At 43.6% G+C, this 17,129-nt stretch overlaps 1 long non-coding RNA gene across 1 annotated transcript in view; it reads left to right on the top strand.

Moving 5' to 3' along the window:
* Positions 1-16,685, top strand: part of LOC119711442 — a 39,898-nt gene extending 23,213 nt beyond the window's left edge. The window contains exons 3-4 of the long non-coding RNA XR_005259723.1: positions 3,311-3,423; positions 9,483-16,685. This is a non-coding gene — a long non-coding RNA (uncharacterized LOC119711442). The remainder of the gene's footprint in view (positions 1-3,310; positions 3,424-9,482) is intronic.
* Positions 16,686-17,129: the final 444 nt, after the last annotated feature.

Below are 17,129 nucleotides of genomic sequence, written 5' to 3'. Positions count from 1 at the left end.
GCTTTTGAGTTAATTGATACAATCTGAAACTCACATTATTTTCCATAACTGTCCTGGTGTGGGAACTCCAACCTGCATTGCTGTATTAATAGAGGAGCTGTTTTTTTCCTGTTTTCATGGCGAAAATGAGTCTGGGAGACCCTGTGGATCTTTGGGGATGGTAGAGAGCACTTTTTGTAAGAATAAAGACTTGTCTCACTGCTTTCCCTCGGTGACCTGAGACAGATTCTAGTCAAGAGCTCCAAAAGAAGGCAGGACATAAGCCCCTGACACACAGCTTAGGGTGCCAGAAACCAGCCCTTGCTCTGGGCCTCTGGAAAATTGCAGAGGGACTGTCAGGAATGGAGAAATGGCTGGTGTGCAGGGAAGAGGGAGCTGGAATGGTGGGGGGGAATGAGAAGGAATAGGGCAAGAAAAATATGTGAGCACAAGACGTTCAAAGGCATTCTTTGGCTTCTTCTGCCTCCTGTGCTGGCTCAGCCAGTGCTGGGGCCTTGAAGACACCTCTTAATCTACATTTCCTTTTCCTCTTTCACTGGGAATGGAAGAGTCATGTGTAGTTGACCCTGCTCGCCCCCTCCTTCCCTCTCCATTTCCTTTCCCAGCAGCGTCTCTCTGGGATACGCAGCCATCTGGCTGTTTATTGCAGCATGAGCTGAACTCTTAGATGTATCCTTTGGAATTTGGTTCTGGTTTAGTGATTTCTCTGTCATTCCTTTGCATTTTCCATACGTCTCATTCATGCCCTCGGAGCCACTGCTGTGTGAGTGCACTCTATCCTTTTGTATCCCACGTACTTTCATGTTTCCTATTTGCCCCAGAACTTCTCAACATTCTTGTTTGGTTTCTATTATTTTTATTCTATTTTTTCTCACGTTTCTCTGCTTCCTGTTAGCACAGGGAGCACCATCCCACTCTGAAACAGTGAACTGAGGGTAGGCATCAGCCTCCATCCAGCTCTAATCCTATCCACTCTGGGTCAAGACAGTGACCTCAGAGGTATTGCTGGAGGCGAAAAGGGAAGGTGCAAACGATTACAGAGGAAGTTCAACTTTAAAAGCTTTTAAAGTTCAGCACTGGGATAATCAGCAAGACTTCTTAGTCCTCTCCCTTTGTGCTATGAGTAAAATGCACAGTACAGTCTGCTTAACACCTTCACTGCCAGCGGCAAAGGTGTTGGTAAAGAGATAGGGAAACAAAAAGGAGCACCTTCCATGAAAAATCCATCTGTTCTGTATTGGTAAGAGAGCACAAGATACTGAGAGTATAATGATGAAATAGAAGTCTGTCCTAGGTACTTTCATACTCCTTTCCTCTTCCAGCATTTCTCACAGGAGAATGTTAGCCATACAGCTGCTGGAAATTGATTTCTTGATGGATTTCTCATGAAAGAAGGGATTGATGCTGAGAATGAAATCTTCATTTGTGTCTGGTGGTGAGATAAATTATGACTGAACCTTTCTCTCCTCTCACTGATTAATTCTCTGATTCTTAGGGATGTCCTGTGCAGGGCTAAGAATTGTGTTGGATTGTCCTTGTGGGTCCTTTCCAGCTCATATTCTATTATTCTCTTAGAGTGTTCTTCTAGGCTCTTTCAGTATGTAAGAGTTTTTTCTTTTCACTTCATTCCTCTTGCTGTAACAGTGAACTTGCCGTGGTTGTTTTCTTGTGCTGGACACATCAGGGCAGGGCTGAAGGTGCAGCTGATGCTCCTGTGCCATCACAAGTGTTCCATGTGACAAGGAGCCCCCAGGGCTGGTGTGCTGGGATCTATGCCGAGGAGACTGAATAGCCACTGACAATTTAACAGTGGCAAAGGATATGCAATAATTAAAAAACTGTGTCTCATTGCAGCCCATGACAGCTTCCAGATGCTGCTGGAAGTGATTCCAGATGTGGTTTTGGAACCTCTGGCTGTTGAGAGCACCCATGTCTTGGGAGGGTGAGAGCACGTCCTCTTCCCGAGATGCACGTGGCATTCCTGCCTTTCTCCCTTAGACATGAGAGGTCAACAGCACTTAGAAATACACCCACGGGGCAAAACATTTCCCAGTCCCTCCAGTGCCTCTGTTGTTCCGAGAGATCACAGATGTGCACAGCTGTGCAGTTGAGCAGGGCACAAAGGGTTGTCTCTTCCTGTCACCTGTAAACCCTTTTCCTTGGGCCCACTGTGTCCCATAGTGGAGACATGCAGACCAAAGCGGCCTTAGCGATTCTCTTGTCTGTCAGCACAAGGCAGGACTTTCTCATGGTTAGCCGCATATCCTTGGTTTTCTTGGCCTGATACCTCCCCCTGCTGTTCCCTGTCTTTTCGACACTCGGCATCCAGCCCCATCCCAGCTCTCCTCCGCCCCTGCTGGTAACTCTGGTGACTCCAGAGCTGAGGTCGGACTGGCGTGGCAGGAGAGCAGAGGCGGGGCAGCGGGTGAGGCTCACGGAGCAGGAGAGTGTCTTTAAGGGAGATCGTGGGCTTGGCTTTCTGAACGAGCTCCGAGGGGGGAAGGACGCAGAGGTCAGAGCTCAGCTCTGGGAACCCCAAAATCAGGAGCTGAAGGCCACTCTAGTACTGGTGGCAAGCACTTCTCTGTTTCCTCACTTTTAGGACAACACCGTGTCCCCATCTCCCTCTTAATGCTGGGTTTAAATGATTTCTTAAGCTTTACATAGTTGATTTTTTTTTTTTTTTAATGATAGTTTATGCACCAGTCCTGGTGTCATAAAAATTCTTCTTTTGTCCTTCCCAGTATGAACACTTCTAGGCTGAGACTGATTTATATGTTAGTGGTTTTAAATTAACAAATGTAATGAGTGCTATAATTATGGGAGAATATAGGGAGGAAAGGAGTGTTATTGGTGTTCATTCCAGCCCCTTCACTGCACCATGCAAACCACCCAGTACGAAGCAGGCTGGCAGCTTTCCCAAGGCATGTGCAGGGTAACAGCATTCTGTCTGACTTCTGCCCAGGATGTGGCAGGGGAGGAAAGGGTCTTCATCATCTGTGAGGGTGCCCAAGAGAAAAGGAATAACATTAGATCTTGGTGAAAGGGACCATTTTTATTGCACAGGGATTCAATATCCTGCACAAAGGATGTTCATCCCAACTGGGTGCCAGCCTAGTAAAAGCACTTAAAAAAACTCCAACTAAATGCATCACAAAGCAAAATAATAAGTAGAAGTTTTACAAATAAAAGGCCAAACAATCTTATTAAATCAGCACTTGGATGCTAGAGCTGAATGCATTAAAATTAGATGTAAAACTTTGATGGTGCAGTGGCATACCTCAGCAGACTTGTGAATTCCATGTTACAGGTGCCATCACATGAAGGCTTTGTGGATGGTTTTCTAAAGATGCTGTTTCACCTCAGAAGCACCAACCAGAGCAGTCCAAGGACATGTGCATTGAGCTAGTGGATAATTTTATGGTATGTGCCTTGACTCCATGAATGTGCTGCCATTGCTTGGTAGAAGGGTGACTGGAAAAAAGGAATGAGAAGGCTGGGCTGAGAAGGTTCAGAACACATGTTCTATGTTTCTGTCCATGGAGGGAAGTGCTGATGGTTGTTTCATGAGCCTGGGTAGCCCTGTCTGTGGACATTTGTTTAGAAACACAGTTACACCAGTAACACTACAGTGCCAGGTCAGTTACAATGGAATTGGCTCTAATGGTTTCCTTTTCAGCTCAAATGTATGGCTATAAACTGACCTGTCCTCCCAAACCCTCAATGAGCCTGTGCCCAGCCAGTGCTTTTCCGGTGCTTTTAGGAATATCATACTTTGATTGATGGAAATCAAACAGACCTGAGTCCTGTGTGGACTAAATTGGAGGGAAGACCATTAGTGTCTTCCCTTCTTTCTGGGACACAAGAATGTGACTCATGAGGCTGTTCCTGTCTGTGATGAAGAACTATCCAGAAACATGGATATGCAGGATAGTCCTGATATTCCTGATGGGCAGGAACTGACGATAAGGCTGGTAGTGGCTTAGGAACAGAAGGAAGGAATGACCCAGAGTTAGGCAAGATGGTTTCTATAACAAGTATAAAATACTCATCCCAGGCTCATTCCCTAGTCTTCTATTCCCCAATTTTTATGGTATTTTCTATCCAACACTGTTACTGTGAGCATATTGCTCCCTAAGTGTTTCCATAAGTCCTTTGAGCAGAAGGATGCAGACTTTGGTTGTGATTTTATTTGGTTCAGCTGGTGAGCCTGTCCTTGGCTTGTCAGGAGACAAGGGGAAATGCTCTATTTAGATGAGGTGAGCTCCAGCAGGGAAGGACTATGACACAAGACATCTGGTCACACTTGGAATGCTGCCATGAAAATCACTCTTATTTCCCTGGACAAATCTCATCCTTCATCTTTGCCTCCAATTGCCCACATGTGAAAAAAAAAAAAAAAAAGGGATAATGTTGCCTGATCTTTGAGTGCTGGAGAACTCAACTACTTGCAGGGCACTCAAGGCTGTGGAAAAAAGCTCGAAGAAAAGCCAACCAATAAAGAGAGTGATGAAGAATGCAGGCTAATGTAGGTCATTCCTTGGCCGTGTTACAGTGGTACAGCTCAATATTAATGACTCATGGTCTCGTGCAGTGTGAAACAACACCTTGGTTTCTGATAGAACAATAGTTTTTTGTTGCATCCTGCATCCAGTGTTCCCAGACATGTACAAGGAAAGGCAGTTTTATGTTTTATTCACCTTTGCTTTTCAACCTTCAGAAAGATTTAAGGGGGGTTTATTTCAAATCTGCAGCAAAGCCAGTGTTTCTTCCTGAAGATTAGTAATTAGATCCTGTGGGAGCACTTAAATATTTTGGGGATGGGTCCTTTAAAAACATCTTAGATTAGATAGTAAGATAGGAATGCACGATAATAAACTGAGCAGACAGGGCCAAGTGCTGAGTTACTGATGATCAGTTCAATCCAGGCTGAACACTAAAAAGACAGAAAAGTAAAGTGGGCTTCTTAAAAGTAATGCTATTTTTTGCTCTCCATAATTGATTATATATACTTGTTACACTAGAACAATCCAGAAGAGAGGACAAGGAATATGTCATTTTATGCTTTCCTGTCTTTTGCTGAATTCCTAAAAAACTGCAGCTTTGAATAGATACAATGATACTCTGAAAGTCTAAATTATGTTCTATTAAAAACTTTATAAATGGGCCCTCCATGAAATAGCAGTTCTGATGGCAGTGAGGCAGGCTATGTTTCAATGGATATTAGTGGGAACTCTGCTGCCTCCAAACACAGGATTGGACACTTGTAGAAGGGAACCTGATCCCAGAAAGGCCCTGCGGGATGCCATTCACAGTTATGATTAGAAATGTCCCAGGAATGTGTGGGGAAGGATGAATGCACAGCCTGCCTGAGGTAGTGCCAGCATGGTCTCCAGCTCTCTCCGGAGGAGCCAGATGGCATTGTCTCTTTTTCCCAGTGATTTTGATTCGATAAGGTTGCCTTTTCCATGTGCTCCACAGTAACAGCTCCCTCAGTTTGGCTACAAAGGACCTGGGAGAAGGGGAACATCTGACTCAAATCTTTGCTGTGGGATTCTCTCAGGATTTGCTGCTGACCCCACTCCCCAGTGCTGGCATCCAACACCATGCTGCAGCACTCCAACAGCACAGGGACACCACACTGGACCTTCTCAGCCTTACAGCCAAATTTCCACTCCCATCTTTTTCCAGGCTCTCTGGCAGCTAATGAATCTTTACAAGAGGTTTCCTTTCCTTTTGCCAGTGTAATAAATTTAAAGCCTTTAGATCACTGTACAGAGACCTAACAACACTGCAGCAAAAAAATGTAGTTCTAAGGGCTAAATCAGCCAACAAGTTACTGGCCGAGTATAATTTCTTTGACAATTTGTCATTACCTCCCTATATGCTTTAATTACTTTTTTCCTTGACATGCAGACTTTGTGATTTGCCTGACATATTTACCTTTGAGCTTTATTCAGAATGAGCCCTAACCCAGTCTTGGATTAATTGAAAATATGTATTTCTAATTTAAATCCTGTTTTTAAAAGAGACTTGCAACTGCAAATTTTGCCAGAAGGTGGAACTGAAGCTCCATCTCCCAGCAGCTGCTCCAGCACAACTGACAGGAATGCACTTAAAAGCCTTGGATTCAGTTAGTCCTTTCCCTCTTTCTCTCGAGGCAGCTGCTGGAAAGAACTCTTGTCTAACATTCCGAGTGGATTAATTATTCCGTTAGATCCGTTTCACCGAAATCCAATGATCTAGACATCATATCAGGTCTGAGGGGACTTTTAGTACTCATTTAAAATCATGAAGATTTTATTATTACAGATACTGCCTGAAAGCTTTTTTTGTTCAGTCTTTTGGTACTTTAGTTTCTCAGCAGTCAGAGTTTATCGGGCAGAGATATGACTATTTCTAGTAACAGAACCCAGGGAGCTGGTACTTTTAGCAGAGTGTCAGCACATTTTGCAATGAATTATTGGGTCATATTATTCAGTGAGAGCCCATTCTAGAGGCATTGATCAAGATGCAGACCCTGCATATGAGGTTGTTCCTTTTCATCTGTATAGAGAGTTCTCCAGAGAGCTGTCAAAGCAGAGAACAGCAACAAAAAAGGTGTGCTGCAACTTTCCTGGGGTCATGGTGCAAGTGGCAAGTGGCACAGCAAGAATTGCATCCATCTCCTGAAACAGAGATCTTTGCAGACAGCACTGTGCCTCCCCAGGGCACAGCAATTAAATTTATTAATTGTTCAATTTAGCATTAGATCCATTATCTGTCCCTCCTGTTTTTTACTTCTCTCTCCCCTCCCTTCACCCAGAATCTCAAACCACAGCCAATTCAGTACCTCTTTTTGGGGAAGAGAAGTGCTCAGAGAGACTCACAGCCTTAAATGTAATGGAAACATTTGCTAATGAATGAGCCCTCGTTATGCATGTTACAAGGAAACACTTAATTGACAGTGGCCACCAGATAACAGGGTTTAATTAATAAATCTATGTGGCGTCACATACACCACAGGAAGGGATTACAGGGGTTAAAGTGTCTGTCTGGCGGACTTTTATGGAGGAGTTGTGTTGCCTGTCTTTTAACATGAATAACCCACATGTCTGTGACCTAACACTTGCAAAGGGAGGGTCAGTTGGTTCTGAGAACACGGCAGCCCCGTCTGGGTGTTTGAACATGGCATCTGAAGCACACCAAAGGCACATTTGTTTTCTTGCCTCTCCAGCCAGCATCTGGGTTCCTATGCTGCTGTCTGGTCTACTGCACACATGGCCCTGAGTTGGGCAAACAGGCTTCTCAAACTCAGCGGTTAATGACTGGGTCATTAGTGCCTCAGACAGGCTGTCAGCAGCCACACCCCTGTGGGAGCATGCTCCCAAAATGGGGACTTGATGACTGTATTGATAAACTAATGAAGCTCTGCTGACCTTCCCCTACTAATACAGTGACTCCATACCCAGTGGGGAACAAGGCTCTGGAGATCCCACTGCAGTCTGTTAGGGACTATGGATTACTGTCAATCTGACCTGCAAGCTGTTCTCCACAGCTGTTTGCTGTGTGATGTGAAAAGGTCACAAGGCGTCCAGGACTCCTGATCAGTCTGTTTTTTGATAACACTGGAAGGTTCTGTGCCAATGGTAGGGGCTGGAACAAGGTGAGCTTTAAGGTCCCTTCCAATCCAAACTATTCTGTGAGTCTGTGATTGTCACCCTCATCTATTTGCATGCTCATTTTAGAGCTGAACGTGTTTGTTTGTGACACACAAAGGAGTAACATTCATAACCACCCAGCCCAGGAAGACTCACCTTTCCCACTCTCTTCCTGCTTGGACGCACATCACCCCCAGAAATCCCTGCAGAGGGGTCAGAGAGCAGCCACGTGAACCTTTTCTCTGGAAAGCTGTACCTCCCAATATCGGCTGGCCAAGCTCTGTGGAACCAAACAGAACCAGCCCCATTTATCCCAGCCCATGGGCCAGGCTGCACATCTCCTGTTACTCGTGTGTGCAGAGTGACTACTGGGCAAGAGGGGAACAAAGGCTCTCTGCCTGAAGTGGTGTCTGAGACCCAGAGAGCCCTTTGGGACATGGCAGAGTTATTTTGTTCTCCTACACACAGGAGCATCTTGGAGAAATGTGGCCATACCAGTTCTGCTGAGAACAATTAGGGACAGAAAACTCTTTAACCTGCTCTTTGCCTTCCCAGCAATCAGTTGTGGCTTACCAGTACAACCCCAGTCACCATCCTTTGCCTGAATGAAGATGTCATTGTCCTGCCTTTAGTGCAGATGCTTAAAAAATAAATTAAAAATCACACTAAGTTGAAAGGAGCAACTTTTCTCAAGGATGCAGGTCTTTATTGTTAACCAGTTACTTATTCAACCAAGAAAACAGTTGGACCATGGAGACCTAATTAGCTGGTAATTATTCTCAAGCTTTGCCTTATCTGGATCACAAGACAGATCTTTATCCTCTATCAGTAAAATCCCATTGCTGGCAATGGAACAGGTATCATCTGTGAAACTGGATCCTGTTCACAATCCCAATATTGGATTGGAAGAATGGGGGTTTTCACACTCAGGTCTGCAGAAACATCTCACTGCAATTAATTTATTACTATTCATCACTATAAGGCTATGAAGGATTAGTAATAAGTTGAAAAGAAACATGGTTTACTGTGAAAAAATGTGTACTTTGGTTTATTCTCTAGCTGCAGCTGCACAATTTCTTTCTGTTCTCTTAATAGGAGACTTTCCATAAGCCTTGACCTTATTCCATGTGTTAATATACATACCTACTTTAATGCTTCTATATTAATATTCTTCTAGACGTAGAGCTACAGCTGTGGTAAACCGTGATTTTCTTTAATACACAAAGCACAGAATAGGACACAGAGACGGATTAAGACTAAGGAGTCTCTTAAGTGCTCCCCGACTCCTGTAGCTTATAAGGAGATTTCCTGCCTACACCAGGGGTCCATAACTGATGAAAATAAAATTTTGTGTGAGCTAAAAAGACTTCAGAAGCTAAGTGTTGGAACATTCTTTTTTTTCAGTGCTAAAAATACATTCATGGGAAATTTAGAATGGAGAAAAAAAGAGCTCTGTATAATAATGAATGATCTATAATAATATGCCCTTACTATAAGAGTTCAGACCTTTTTTTCTTCATGGCATCTTTCTAGGCCAATATTGTGCAATTATAACCTATATAAACTTGTTTTACATTAGCCTTGCCTATTTTAACAGTTGAAACACTTTGTTTTCAAGTGCTGACATTAACATTGAGCTATTAACACAATATAACCAGCAATCATAACTATTACAGCTCTCTTAGACTGTCCTGTCCCCTTCTTACAGTGCAGAAGGCACTTAGCACAATGACCCCATGTTATTGCTTGCAGGTGGAAGTGCAAGGACTTGGACATCTTATGAAAAGGGGAAGATGAACTTTCCTTCTGTTTATTTCTCTTTTTCTCTTCTCTTCCTTATAGCCAGAAGACTTCCACAGCAGAACATGAAGTCTTGACTGGGGAAGGAAGGTGTTGCCCCAAAATGAGAGCATAAAATGGAACTAAGCCATGAAGAATTTAAATGTAAAATATTAATGCAGTTAAGTAAGAGCATCTCTGGAATATGAAGAAATGCTAATGGCAGATTGGTGGCAGACGGGGAGCAGGGACAAGCTTTCAGGCTGAGTCTAGAGACCTTTCTTTTCTGTGTTAAGGATACTCTGCAATTGCTGCTGTTGTTTCCTCCAGCAGGAAAGTGGAACTTTATCTACCCTGGGAAATCTTTGAAATGTGTGGAAAGCAAATGAGAACAATTCTGCCTTGCAAGCAGACACGATGAGGATCTGCGCAGTCTGTGTTAAGCCCTGAGTGAAAGACACAGCTCAGTTATCAGCTGAGACAGCCCCGAGGCTCCCAGCAGCTGTAAGATCCATGGCAGTAAGGATTAAAGTCTTTCAGAATGCCATTGGAAAAGGAATGGGGAGAGCAGGCAAGAAAATAGGTAATGGTGAGAAGAAGAACAGCTCAGGAACAAGCATAAAGCTAAGACTATGGGCAGAAAGATGGGACAACTGTGTTAAGGGACTTGGGGGTGCTCCTTAAATAAGGGGATTGGACACACTGGGCACATATACCAGTTGTTTGATGTCCTACTCCCCCTTGTACTGATAACACATTGAAAGCTCTGGGGCTTAACTATTGGCACCAGGGTCTTAACAGCTAAGTGTATTTGAACATCCTAATTACAGGGAATGGCAATGGAATTAGAGCTGATTCCTCCCTGTTCCTCACTGGCTGGTTTGCCTGATCCCAAGGCTGGGGTCAGGGCCTGTCTCTGCATGGAGCTGGGATTACCCAAAAATCTCTTGTCTGTGTTGCAGGGAAGGGAAGTGAGGCAGAGCCTGGAGCTGCGCAGTGGCAAAACTTGATGGATTGCAGATACCTGCAGGTGCCTCAGTGCTGTTAAGTAATCTAGAGTGTGACAGATTTGCTTCTAGAGTAGCACTGGTACAGCCAGGTCATTCTTCAGGGTCAAACCTTTTAGTCCAAGGTTGCTCTAAAGATTTCAGTGTTCTGAGCAGTTCTGATTGAGCTGGGGCTCACTCAGAAGAAGCTGAGTGCTCTGCAGACAGCCCCCCTGTCAATGCAGAGTGTCCTCTGCAGCATTCCCAAATCCCTGGAGCTGGGTGCTGCCTCCTAGCTGATGTTGAAATACCCAACTGCAGCAACCCAAGCAACAAATCCTTCTGGGAATGACACAGTTCTCCAGCTCTGGTGATGAAATTGCTTCCTGAGCTCTTACACAGGTAAGGATTCTATGACTTTGTGGAAGGTCGAGGAATGACACAGAGCATCATAGGGAGCCAAACCAGGCACTTTAAATAGGAGAAAGATCCTCTGTGTTTCAAGCCCCAAACCCTGCCTTGGCTGGCTTCCACACACACAGTCAGTCCTCTGCCTGCTCCTCAGGAGGGTAAATTTGGCCAGGACCTCTGGAAAGGACTTCTCACTGTATCTGAGGTTTTGCTCTTTCCTTGTTTAGAAGGAATTAATCTATTTATAGGCATGATCAGGTTCTTCCTCTCTGTCCTTCCCTTAGCATTAAGCAATGAAAATCCTGGTCTTACCTGTGGATGCAGGAATGCCACAGTTAATTTTGGTATGCTCTGTTATTTATTGAGTCCCAGACCCCCTGTGTCTCCTTGTTTGTCCTTGTATTAATTAAGTACAAGTTTACATCTACAGCAGTGAACTGCAGCAGCACAGCACTTGGTAAGTGAAGAGCAAGTCCTGGACTGTTCCAGCATACTGGGATAACTGGGCTTCTAGCTGTCAGGAGGGGAAGCTTAAGCAGTTCCTGTAGGACACTCAGCCCCTGGGCTCTCTGGAAATGGGGGTCCTGGTTTCTCTTGGATGACTGTACAAAGATCTATCTGCAGGTTTGGATTGGGGTTCTGCAGAGCCCAGAATGATGAAGGCTGTCTAGAAACCATTAATAAAGATCAGAACTTGATGGCATCAATAACTCCCTTTGGGCTTCTTGCAGGCTGAGATAGAGGCAGATTGTCAAAATTACTTAACGTCCTGGAACACCACCCATTCCAGTATGAATAGGTTTCTTGTGTACAACTCACATGATCCTGGTGTTTTCCTGGTGTCTCTATGGAGACTGGAGACATTCTTCTGGTCTATTGGTTGGGAATCTTTGCTGCTTTCAGGTAAATTGTCTTGTAGAAATAACGAAAGCAGAGATAATCCTCTGAATAATGAATAAAGCATCAGTCACAGAACACAAAAACATCCTGGCTGTTTTATAGAAGGAGTTGCAAATATTTTGATTATTCCTTTTTAACACACTACCAGCTTGGCAGAGATTTAGCAAGACTTGTGCAAAAATAATTGGCCTTAGGCAAAGCTGGATAAAGCATTTACATGTGGATCCTCATCCAAATGAGGCTGGAGCATGGATTAAAGAGTGAAGTAGTGTTAGATTTGGGAAGCCTTCCCTGCCAAAAATTGGGGGTGTTTTTTCAAAGATGTTCCAATTCCAAACACTCTCATTCTCATGAGATTAGATACTTCCCTTCACAATTGGCTCCAGTCCCTCCAGGAAAAATTAGTTAAATGAGATTGTTGTTACTTTGGCCATATTAAAATAGTTGTCTCTGTTTTCACTGGCAGCTAGGAGAGGAAAGCAATGTGGGTAGGAGGAGGATGATGGTTGGGCACTTCTTCCCTTTAAGGGTGTACTTTCACAGCAGTGTGGAATTCATTGGAGAAAGGGGAAAAACACTGTTTATTGTCCCAGGAATATTTGGGATGACAAGTAGGGGACCAGGTACGTCTGTCTTGCCCAAACTGGACCCTCAGGTGGCACAGAATGTTTCTTTGCATTCCTGGTTGCCACTCCCAAGCTCCTTAGCCCTAGTTTATAAGTCCAGAATGTAGCCTCTTAGCTATAGCCTGAAAATTCCACTTGCTGAAAGATGGGCTCTGTTCCTTGGCATAGCCTCTGGTGTACGTGGTGTCTGTGCAACTCCCAAAAAATCAGAGCTATCCCATAAATATCTCTCTAGATGCCTTCAGTTCTGCCAGTGGGTCTGCCTCAGGATTCATAGTGACTGATTCCTTCTGGTTTAGTTCCTTGGTGCCCTGTGTAGTGGCACAGCAATGCCCTGGGAGCTCATGGAAATACTCCAACTCCAGTGCCAGAGTCTGGTTGCAGGGTTTTGGTAGGAACAGGTAGGAAGGAGAAGCTGTTCAGGTGTTGTGTGTCCTGCAAAGAGGTAACTTGGAAAAAAATAACACACTGTCTCACAGCCCCCAGTGTGCTATGGGGGAAAAAATGAGGTCACAGAGGAAAATTCTGGGATTTAGATTCTGCTGTGCATGGAGAGGACGTGATGGTGAGTGAGATCTGGCTTCTGTCCCAAGCATTAACAGAGGGAAACTTTGCCTCAGTTTCTCTGCATGTAAATCTGAGGCCATATCTAGGTCTCCTTTTTAAGAGGTTTTGCGAATGTGTCATGAACTTTACGGCTTGTGTGTTCTAAGCCTGCTATCAGCACTGATAAAAATGGTTATTAGCTGTACTATTACTTTAAATCAGAGCATCTTAACTAATTTGGGGACTGGCCAGTGGCTCCAGTCACATGATGAATACCCTTATACTCTATTTCTAGATGATTCAAAGTTGGCTCTAGGCAAGGGAGATTAGGTTTAGGGCTTGAGGCAGAGCAGGAAATAAAACAAAGGTGTCCAAATTGATGGTTCAGCTTTCAGTATAATTTTATTGAAGAAAGTAACTCAAGCTTTGGTTTATTCTGAGCATGTCAAGGACACCTTTGTAGTGTTGCTGCCCTAAGCCCAGAGCTGTCCATTAAGGGACAAAACTGGAGCCAGGAATGGTTTGTAACCACACAAATGCTGCAGCATCACAGTGGGGAGATAGGGAGTAAGAGGGGAATCAGTTGGACTCAGAGTGAGGTCTGGTGACACTCAAAGAGGTTGCAGACAGATTTAGGGTGACAGGGAAATAATGTAATTGAGGATTTGAGACAGGCTCCATAGCTTTGGGGACTGAAAAAAAAAATAAATTCTAATGAAACTGCTGGACTTGGAGCAGTCATATTCCATAGTCACTTAGACCAGGAGTGAAATTTGGTTGTGAAGATAAGCTGGGAGCAAAGAGCCCCCCTAAAGGTAATGGGGGTATGTGAGCTTGTGCAGTTGCTGCTCTGCAACTTCTGTTTCCTCGGCTGCTCAGAGGTATCGTCATCTGCAAAGGGGCCAAGGTAAAGCTCAGGATCAACAAACACTTCAGTTTCTTTTCCGTCCTCTGCCTTTACAAGGCTTTCCAGGAGGCAGGGAGGAGACCCTGCTCAGAGGTGTCTTTCTCTCAATGAGCATTTCTGTCAGGGGAATGCACAGGACTGAGGGGCTCACTTAGCCACCCAGCAGGTGGGTTTTCCTTCTATGTACATGTGTTGGATGTTTTACACTCTCCCTGGCTTAAAAAAAAAATCTTCCTGGGCAATGCCTTTTTCTCTGGCATGGGGCAGATACTAGAAACTCACTTTATTTATGTGAGGCAGATGCTGAGATCTTTTACTCAAAGGGATTTTTATGCACCGAGACGCTCATGCTGAGAGGACAAAGCCTCTGGATTCCCTGGAGCAAAGCATTGGCCCAAATTGTGCCTTCCTCTTTCTAGCCACACATTTGATTTTTCTATACTGGATCCCAATATCATGCTGAAAAAGGCATACACTTGAGATTAGAGCGTCAGTGTTTAACAGGATTGATTATGTCTGCACAGATCTGTTTTCAAAGATGATTGCATTTCACTGGTAAAGGGACTTTTCCAGTGATTAAAAATGGTAATGTCAGTGGCTTGTGAAAGGTATCTTTGCCCTTTCGATATAGAAACCAGCATTCAGACTAAGAGCCAAGTCACTTTCAGACTTTGGCACTTTAGTTCATTCTGCCCATTCTGTCAAAATAAGTTTGCATTTTAAATTCTTGTGGAAACTGGAAGCAGAAAACCCAACAGACTTCTTCTCTTCAGGCAAACAATTCTAGTGTGCTTGGCAATGTACTAATGCAGCAGCAAAGTGATCACAACCAGCTGACTCCTAAGCGGAGCCATTTGGGTACTACCTAAATCCCAAATCTACCTAAATCACAAATTTAGTAATACAGCAACAACTTAATTCCTCTTTCCTTAATCACCGTCTCTCATGGTAATGTTTGTGCTGGGACTAAACAAGTCAACTCAAAAGTGCTTAATCATTTTCCCAAGGTGCACTGCACATGTTGGGCTCTGGCACTGCACACAAAAGGCCTGGTAGCACAAATTGACTCCAAATTTAAACTAGTTGTCTCCAGAAACCCAAGTTTAGAGAGTGTGCTGCCATATCTCTTCTGATTGAACACAACTGTCCTCCTGGACAATCTATTTCCAGCTCTCTGGTGCTGGGCTGACCTCCCTGCTTTTCCTTAGAAATTACTTGTTACTGACTGACAGACTCACTACAGTTCTATTTTCCTCAATTCTGATTGCAAAAATGCTTTAGTCAGTAAAATGGAGAATTGTGTCCCTTGGATTAACTCCCTCTTGGAAAAGGGCAGAAATCCTGGTCCCTGGCTGTCCAGCTGCCATTTGTGGCGTGCAGGTGCCAGCCTGGGGCACACAGACTGTCAAATCTCCTGCCCTCCAAACCTTCCCGAATGCGCCTTTCACTTCCCAGCCTCCCATCCGATCCCAGCTCTCAACCACAAGAGAAACCTCAGGGAGAAACACTTATCAGCAAGGCTGTCCTACATGGAAGAGTCCTGGGGCTCCAACAGCTGCTCGGGGTTTGAGTCCCCTTGGCAGATGTTCGCTATTCCAGCCATTTCATTAATTTTGGAAACAAAACCCTGATTATTCCTGACCAAAGCACCCCCCTTTTGATTGACAGCCAGTGTGTGTTTCATCCAACATAACTCACCGTATTGCTCTGGCACTTATTTAAAAAAAAAATTCCATTAATAACAAGAAATAAAGTTTCTAGAGATGTGTTAGTGTGGGCTAATCCCACCTGCCAGTTCATCTGCTTGGGCTGAGGTGAAGGCATCACATTTCTAGAGTATGGACAGAGGTGCCAGCCACACACCTCTGGATATTCAGCCCTCCAGATGTGAGAAAGAAACATTTAAAGACAAGCAGAGTCCCTTGTCCCATGAGCTTGGAAAGCCCACGGTTTGCTTCCCCTCTTGATTTCTGGGCTGGATCTTGTCAAGCTCCTGAAATACTCTTCAGGAAACATTCTTCTGCTGTGTTGTGTCAGATTTTTCAAAGGCAAGAAAAGCAGGATAATTTTGAAGTGGGGGTAGGGTAGGCTGCAGCTCCTGGCTGGACCCCGAGGAAACGTAAGTAGTAAAATGCCATTTGCTGCTGCTTTGGGGCTTAAATCAGTGGCTTGCTCACTGTTGCTTCCAAAATATTCTTTGCAATAATTATCAGCACGTACTAATTGCTGAAGTTAATGTTGCTGGTAATTACTTTGTTTTCTAAAAAAAAAGAAAAAGACGTGTCTGAAAAAGACTAAGAAAATATGCTCCTAAAATGGTTTATGTCTGAATGAAGAGGTGAGTACTCATAAAACTACAGTCATAACAAAATCAGTCCATCTGCTTAAATAGCCGTAGTTTGTTTAGGAATTAAAGCAGCAGTTTAAGTAATTTAGAAAGAGTTATAATGCTGTGGAGGTGAGAAGTTCTTGAACTCCTTAGTTGTTATCCTTCTCGGTAAATTCCTCATCGTAAGATCACTTTAGTTTCTCAAAATCAAAATAAATAAAACCATTTCCAAACAATTTATTTTAAATGAGAATGTCATCCCAATGCTTTAAAATTAGCAAAGCACTTTGCTTTACATTTGTTTCATTATAATTGCTGTACTATATTAAAAAAAATGTAATGAGGTTTTAAGAAAAAAATTTCAATGGCTATATCGAAAGTCTGATATATTCTTGCATCTGCCTTCCAGTTCAGTGTGTGGACAGTGCAAACATCTTATTTTGATTTTGAGTTTCTATAAATGAACAACTGTATTGCTGAAGACAAATGAAACTTTGAATTGAAAAAAGACGTAGTGCTTTTACAAAAGAGGTTAAAGATAGTTTACAGTGTTTTGAAGGATTTAAAAAAATACAGTTGAAAAAATAAAAGTGGTTCAAATCGTTGATGAGAGTTTGAAATTGTTGTTGCCTTTTGCAAAAACAGATTGAGTTTCCTGTTATTAAAATAAGTGTTTGCTGCCATTTGGATTGCCAAAGCATGAGAACCGAAGGATGTCTGATAACTTTTTGCAGATTATATTTAAATCCTTGTGTGAAACCTGCAAGTAATTTTTTTTTGGAGGGTGATAAATCTCCATAATGAGCCTCTCTTTATCCATTTAAAGTTAGTGAGCTGGCTGTGGGTTCTGGAAAACCTGCAGCAACCAGTTAATCCAGAGGATTCCTCCTGATACACCTTTCCATGAGTAGGGTGTCCTGGTGATTCCTGTCGGAGGCCACGGAGATGAGCAACAAAATTCAGCCCACAGCCTGGTAGGAAAACTTCCAGTGAGGAAGCCTCAGT

This window comes from Motacilla alba, chromosome 24, assembly GCF_015832195.1.
Source record: "Motacilla alba alba isolate MOTALB_02 chromosome 24, Motacilla_alba_V1.0_pri, whole genome shotgun sequence".
NCBI lineage: Eukaryota > Metazoa > Chordata > Aves > Passeriformes > Motacillidae > Motacilla > Motacilla alba.
This window is presented reverse-complemented; position numbering and strand designations above follow the sequence as displayed.